Consider the following 7,470-nt stretch of genomic DNA (forward strand, 5'->3'; position numbering starts at 1 on the left):
TCATAACAATCCACTATCTCTATTTAATAAAGGCTGGAGTTGATAATATCATCATAATATGTGATGATACAGATGTTTTTGTCCTTTTATTACACTATTACCACAAGCTTGACTTAAATTTTACAGTAATGATGGAAGCTACTTCTGGGGGACGTAGTTAAGCAAACATCAAAGCTACTGTTAAAAAACACCACCCCATAGTTTCAAACATTTTAGCAGCACAAGCTTTATCTAGTTGTGAAACAGCATCACAACTACATCGAACAAGAGGGGCAACTGTTGTAAATGTTTTAAGGCAAAGTTACCAGATTACTGGGCTTGGTGATATCAATGCAAACTTGTCAGATGTAATACAACAAGCAACTACATTCATATCACGATGCTACGGCATAGTTTCAAAAGCCTCTGACACTATGTCTGACATTAAATACGCAGTATGGCAGAAAAAGTATTCTGCCAATAAAGTTGTGGGAGCTCCCCAGTTAAAGACACTGCCTTCAACAGCAGCCGCATATAGATACCATGTTTACCGGTGTCACCTACAGGCTGCTCGATGGAAATGTGCCGATGAAGCCAATCCACCCCTTATGGACCTGACTAACTGCGGGTGGGAATTTGACCCTACTCATACTTTGCTAGCCCCAGTTAACACACCCAAATGAGTATCATGTGCTCCAGAATATATTCTGCAGCTCATTAAATGTTCTTGTCCTAATTGAAGGGAATACAAGTGGAAGTGCAAATTGTAGTTGCGTGAAGGCATCTCTAGCATGTACATTGTTTTGTCAATGTGAAAGTTCAGTAGAGTGTTTGAACCGATTCACAAAACTGATGAAAGATAGAAGTCAAAAAGAATAAGAAAGAAATGAAGAAGAGGCTATTCTTAGAAACATTTTAAATGATAGCGAGCTAAATGCAGTACCAATCTTTCACAGTTTGTGCAGTGTAATAATGGCAACTATTTGCATCTTTAATTGATTTTTCACGAGGCTTTTTTCTGAATATTAATAATTTTTCTTCTCAATGATGGCCATATTTTTTTTCCAAATAACAATTAATAAAACTATTTATCTGTTCGAAAGAAGAGATTAATAAAAATGTCAGGCGGAAGTATAAACTTGTAAAGATTTTTTGTCCCGTAAATACCTAAAACTTAATTAATGCATAGATAATTTTCCTAAAACTTAATTAGTGCTTAGATAATTTTCCCCAAAGATGACAGAGTGTCACCCGGCAGTTTTTTTTACTGTTATGCCCTATAGTATTAGAAAAGGTCAAATAAAAAAGTTGGATTCTCAACATCACCACTTCATGTGGAATTTTCAGTAGACTTCTTCCTCTTTTAACGTGCTTTTTTTTCCCCATTTTTTGTCTGGGGTAAGCACGAAGCCTTCTTTTGCAGGACTTTGATTTGGCTTTGGGGTAGACCGTAGACACGATCGGCTGCCCTGCCTAACATCGCTTAGACCCCGGTAGCGCATGTACATGTATTGTACCAGTCACCAGCTCCCTTTCTCCCAGCAGTGAGGAGACGTTGAGCGGTTAGGTCGACAGTTCGAGATGTGTGAGGTGTCTGTTATGTTTTTAGGAGATGTTGGAGTGGCTTTGTGTGTGTGTGTGTATTAGTCTGTAACACCCATTTGCTTTTAAGAAAACCTATCCGTTGATTACATATATAATCCCGGGGTGTCTACACAGATAGCAAAGTGTCCGCCTCTCTCACCGGTCGGCTGCGGATTTGAACCCGCAACATAGACCTCTATGAAGTCCGAAGCTGCTGCTCTAACCGACTTGGCCATCGAGGCTCTGGAATTTTCAGTAGACTAATCAACTTATACCTATCTTGACAGCCGGGTGGTCTAGACTCTAGAGCGTCCACTGAACGCCGTTGGTTCTAATTGCTCAGCAGTTCGATCCTCTGAGTTGAGAACCACCTATCAATTATAATTCCCCTTCGGTATTATTTCCGAGGTAGAGCGAATTGGATATGAATCGAAATTTATACCCAAATGTATGTGTGTGTATGTATGTATATATATATATATATATATATATATATATATATATATATATATATATATATATATATATATATATATACAGGGAACAGATCAACACTTGTTTTAGAAGTGTACGTAGCGTGATCTTAGCGATCCGACCTCAGGAAAAAGACGTGAAAAGGTTCAACCCATGATCACACTCACATTTTTTCCCCTCTCTCCCTCTCTCTCTCTCAAAACAACTAAATGGACTATTTAAAGAAACACAGTCGTTCTTACAAAAAATAGGTTTATTATTCAAATAACCCAACAAGAAATGAATAAAACAAAGCAAAGATTAAAATGCATAATAAATGAATTATCGAGTCAGATAACTAAACTCTAAACTGCAAAACACTTCTGATTAAAGAAGTCTCATTATGGCTAATAGCCTGAAATCCCCAAAATCACACATACTCCCAAATCAATAACTAAAAGTCATGTCCAAAAAAACAGTCTACCACAAGTCCACAGACATCTGTCGAAAGAATTAAACATGATAGAAAACTCCCAAAAACATGAAAACAAAACACAATAATGAAAAGTGTAAAATGCATAGCCAAGATATGGCAAACGTAACACAACAAAATAATAATATAAAAGAGGTATGAATATTCATATTAAATTTCCCACACCAGTTCAAAAGTTCATAATTATTAGAAAGTCATGGTAAAAATCACAAGTTCAATTTTCTCCCATAAAAACAGAGATTTGAGACTCTACCTTATCTGCCGATTTTCAAAGCCTGGAACCACTCCAAAGTTATGACTGGCCAACTGCAGTTCTGTCACGTTAATGAACGATCAAACTCACTTTTAGGGCAGATTTTGGCATAATCTAGATCAAAGTAACGCACGTACTCACAAACATACATAAACTTCGGAGATCACCTGACCGGCAATATTGCTGAGCTTCTCACGCAGATAGCTGAGGAATCAAACTATTTGCTGAATACAAAGATTTTACAACTGACGGCTCTGTCAGTACCATCTCGCTCCAAAAATTCTTTCATCACATCTTAAAGCATTGAAACTGTGAAATGCATATATGTGTCCTTTAAATATATGTGTGAGTAATCTTTTCTGTAATTGTAAGAATTAAGTAATGATACAGAAGATTTCTGTATAGGACGTTCATGAAAGATGTGTGACTATTAATATTTTTTCCTCTCTGGAGCTCTCAGCTTATGATGTCGAAAAATACACTTTGACTGCAGTGATAACTGAAATAAAATTGATTATGTATACTCCTGCATTAGTGTAATCTACGTTTGTTTATGTACGTGGTATGTGTGTGTGTGTGTGTGTGAGAGAGAGAGAGAGAGAGAGAGAGAGAGAGACAGAGAGAGAGAGAGAGAGAGGATGGGAAGAAGACTATGCATTATGCATATTACATGATGACTGTGATTCTCATATCTTGTCATCTAGCGCTGAATACTTGAACTTGATGCTTCTTGAGGTCCCAAGATCCCGGTGTGGAAAACAAAGGCTTATCACTCACACCACTGATTTAATGGATTTCCAGAAGCCAATTAGACGTTTAATTAGGGAATGCTTTACATCCTGTGCTTGACATACAAATCAGGGGAGCATATCTAATGAGAGAGAGAGAGAGAGAGAGAGAGAGAGAGAGAGATCCTAACACCGCTCATTCACTTTTATCATTTATATTGTAATTTTAACAGTAACGAAACGCATAATAATTTTTGATGAAAAGATATTTAAGAAAATAAGATTATATACTAGTTGCCAGGGGCGCTTTCGCTTTACTTTTCTTACCAGACAAAAGACTCATCATGCCCAATAGGCTTTGTGTTGACGGAAAGTTGAAGTTTCTACAGAAAAGGTGGTTTGGGCCATTTCTTCTTTTTTTTCTTTTAACATATTTTGTATTCGCTTTTATGTCCACCGACTCAACTGATTTCATTGTACCTCATGCATTTTTTCCTATTATCTTTTCTGTTTTACCTGCGTTCTTTTTTTTTTTTTTTTATTCTATTCATATGTTTTCAACATTTCTTATCCGCTTTAGTTTTACTTACTTCTATCTCTTTCGTTACTTTTCTTTTATGCCACATTACATATCTTTTTCAAAAGTACAGGCCATTGCCTAATCGCGCAGTATCCTAGAGATGGAATATATACAAGTGCGATCAGCGCCATCTCCATCTAAGCTACGACCAGGAAAAACAAGGCTTTGGTTGCTAATGATTCAGCAGGTACACTCCCTTATACAACCCATCCTTTGTTCACGGTGTAATTAAGGTTCTGTTGCCAGTGAAGTCTAATCAAGCCATGAGAGGCACCTGAAGTCAGAACCCCCATACTGTTAAGTCCGGGGAAATCTACCTGAGTTACCACGAAAATAACGTTATATATATATATATGTATATATATATATATATATATATATATATATATATATATATATATATATATATATATATATATATATATATATATAGAGAGAGAGAGAGAGAGAGAGAGGAGAGAGAGAGAGAGAGAGAGAGAGAGAGAGAGAGAGAGAGAGAGAGAGAGTTCTATAGAATGTGGATTCTACTGTTACAAAAGGTAGTATCGCAGCTCAAACTTTGTAGAACGAGTAAGATAGGTCCGCATTGCAATAATTACACTTTAGTAGTGTACCATCATATTCGATAACATGAAATAATTCAAGAAGGAAATAAAAAATTATTATTATTATTATTATTATTATTATTATTATTATTATTATTATTATTCAGTATGGACAAAAGATTAATTTCGTGCATGCATAAACTTCAGTACTTTCGAATCAACCGTCCACAATAAATGAAAATGAAATAACAAAAAATAAGCAAATCAAAAGATACACTTGCCTCTATCAACAGCGATATATTGATAGTATCTCAGCCATTCAAGTAGCTTCGATCTCATATGATATGTAATCGGGAGATTGTTAATAAATTAAACTGTGACAGAATCGACTAATAGATTGCGAGAAGTATGGAGGCCATACTTCACTTTACCCCTTTGACAGAAGTCAACCAATAGATTGATCTATGATGCCTTACATCAGGTAGTGTTATTTCCCCCGGTACTGAGGGTCCGTTCACTATTCTTTCTATGACCGAAGTGGAAATGATTCTGCGGATTTATTGTTGTCATAAAGCAGCGTTTGCTTTACAGAGGTTGGAAGTGTCATTATTTGTCTGTTCCCAGCTGTATTTGATGGAATATGGTTTTTAACTTTTACTGATGCTATGTTATTTATTAGTGTTACGTATCGTATTCGGTCGTTTTACTTTCGTTCTATATCTATATTATTGTTGCAAGTTATGATATATGTATTTTACGTATTTTAAAAATGGATGTGCAGTCCATGACCCCGTTTTCCTTCATGTTTTATTGTAGGCAGCGATACATCACTGGGAGTTTTACAACTTGGAAATACTTTGCGTCAAAATTACCAAATCCCTCCATTTTTATTCATCTAAATTTCTTATTCTATTAGGTTTTTCATTTTCAAATTTTTATATGTATTACCTTACAGCCGAGAAACAAATCTGATAAAAAGAATTATGAATGTCCTTAATTGTTTTATAATCGAGTAATCGTTTATTTTACTGTATATAAATTCTGGATATGGGTAAGTCCATCGTTTATATTGATGCATATGTGTTTATAGTATTTACGAACCCATAATTATTTGTAATCCTGAACTGTTTTACTCGAAGTTTGGTTTAAACATTCGAAAAATATTTTTCATGCCTTTGAGAGTGAACAAGTTTGCCGTTATTTTTGCCAATTCTGTTTGTAATGCTCACCTCTTTTCAAAATATTCTTTGTTCAAGCATTTTTCTAGTATGTGTAAATATGTAAAGCCGTCAAAATGAGAATAAGCATTTACTTCCTTTTGCGAAGGAATCTCTATCGCGTCAAGAGTCTGTTCCCAAACGGGCACAAGATTTGATTGACGTGATCTTTGTGCCTTGCAAGGTAGTCGATAATGGGTTATGAAACCTTCAGCTTCCTCTCCTCTACTTGAAAACGCTCTTCAGGTAACAATTGTTGTTTGGTAGACATTCATAAGGGGAAGCAGAATGCCAGGAGTCCGTCACTTACCAGGTTCCGTGTAACTGGGGTTGGCTAAGCATAAAAGTTATTTGATTTGTCATTATAAGCAATAGAGAGAATCTGCAGATTAACTGGCTTTAAAATTAGCATAATGGCTAATCCGGTTTTTCAGTCACTTCTTCTCAGCTAGCTGACTAATGAGTTTTATTAGCTGTTGCAAACAGGCTGATTTAATTATTTTCCGGAAATTTACTGGGTTCTGCAGTCAACCTGCCTAATAAGTGGGTGTGATTATCAGCCTGAAGCTTGCAGGATTTGATTAAAAGACTGGTTTTGATTGCCAAACTAAAGATTAACTGCACTTAGTTACCAAGCTGTAGGTTAGACTGAAAGTTGACAGGGATTAGCTATCAAATAGCAGAATGAATGAGTATCGGTATTAACAATCAGACTGGTGAGTTTGCGTAGCAGCTTGAAGACTGGCCAGATTTTCGTTTTAACTTCAAGTGTTTCTTTTTAGTTATTAACATGAGAAATGCCTGCAATGCTTTTCTTTCACTGTATGCGTTAAGTTATCAATCTCAGTGCCAAATAGGGTTTTTATCTATCTTATGGCGCATCGGACCGTTTTCAGTTTTACTTAGGTTATCGTGTTCCTTCTATGGTATAGAAAACAGTAAGCTTATAGAGTGTATTTTTCACCTAGATTTATTTTCATCCCTGTGATAATTATATTCATTTAACAGAAATTAAAGCATAAAATATTAACGTTACATAACAAAACATGCTTATTTTGATTACTGTAACAGCAAATGAAGAACTGTATATTGACACTTTACACTTGAACATAAATGCATAACAGATGTAATCTAAAAATCAACAGTTAAAATCCACAAGAATTTATTCGTTCGCAATACATATATAATATGGGGTTATCCCTATCAGGAACATATCATTAATGAGATTCCAACAGTAACCTCGCTTTTCATCCTCTCGTAGAGTATTTAATCACGGTTTCTGTTAATTAACGAAGCCCTAGAGGACTTAACTGATAATAGGCATAATGTCGAATGTTACATTATTTTATGGCATTCATATAATTAATCGAATCAGTTCATGAATCTTTAAATCAGAGTCCTTTGTTAGAATGCTGAAGGTGTGATTTAAATTTAACTCATATATGTGACATAATTTGATATTTACTTCTGTGTATCAGTATACAGTACATGAGAATGGTTCAAAATATATATATATATATATTATATAATATATATATATATATATATATATATATATATATATATATATATATATATATATATATGTATGTATGTATGTATGTATGTATGTATGTAGGTATGCATGTATGTATATAT

This window comes from Macrobrachium rosenbergii, chromosome 1 (assembly GCF_040412425.1).
Source record: "Macrobrachium rosenbergii isolate ZJJX-2024 chromosome 1, ASM4041242v1, whole genome shotgun sequence".
NCBI classification, from domain to species: Eukaryota; Metazoa; Arthropoda; class Malacostraca; order Decapoda; family Palaemonidae; genus Macrobrachium; species Macrobrachium rosenbergii.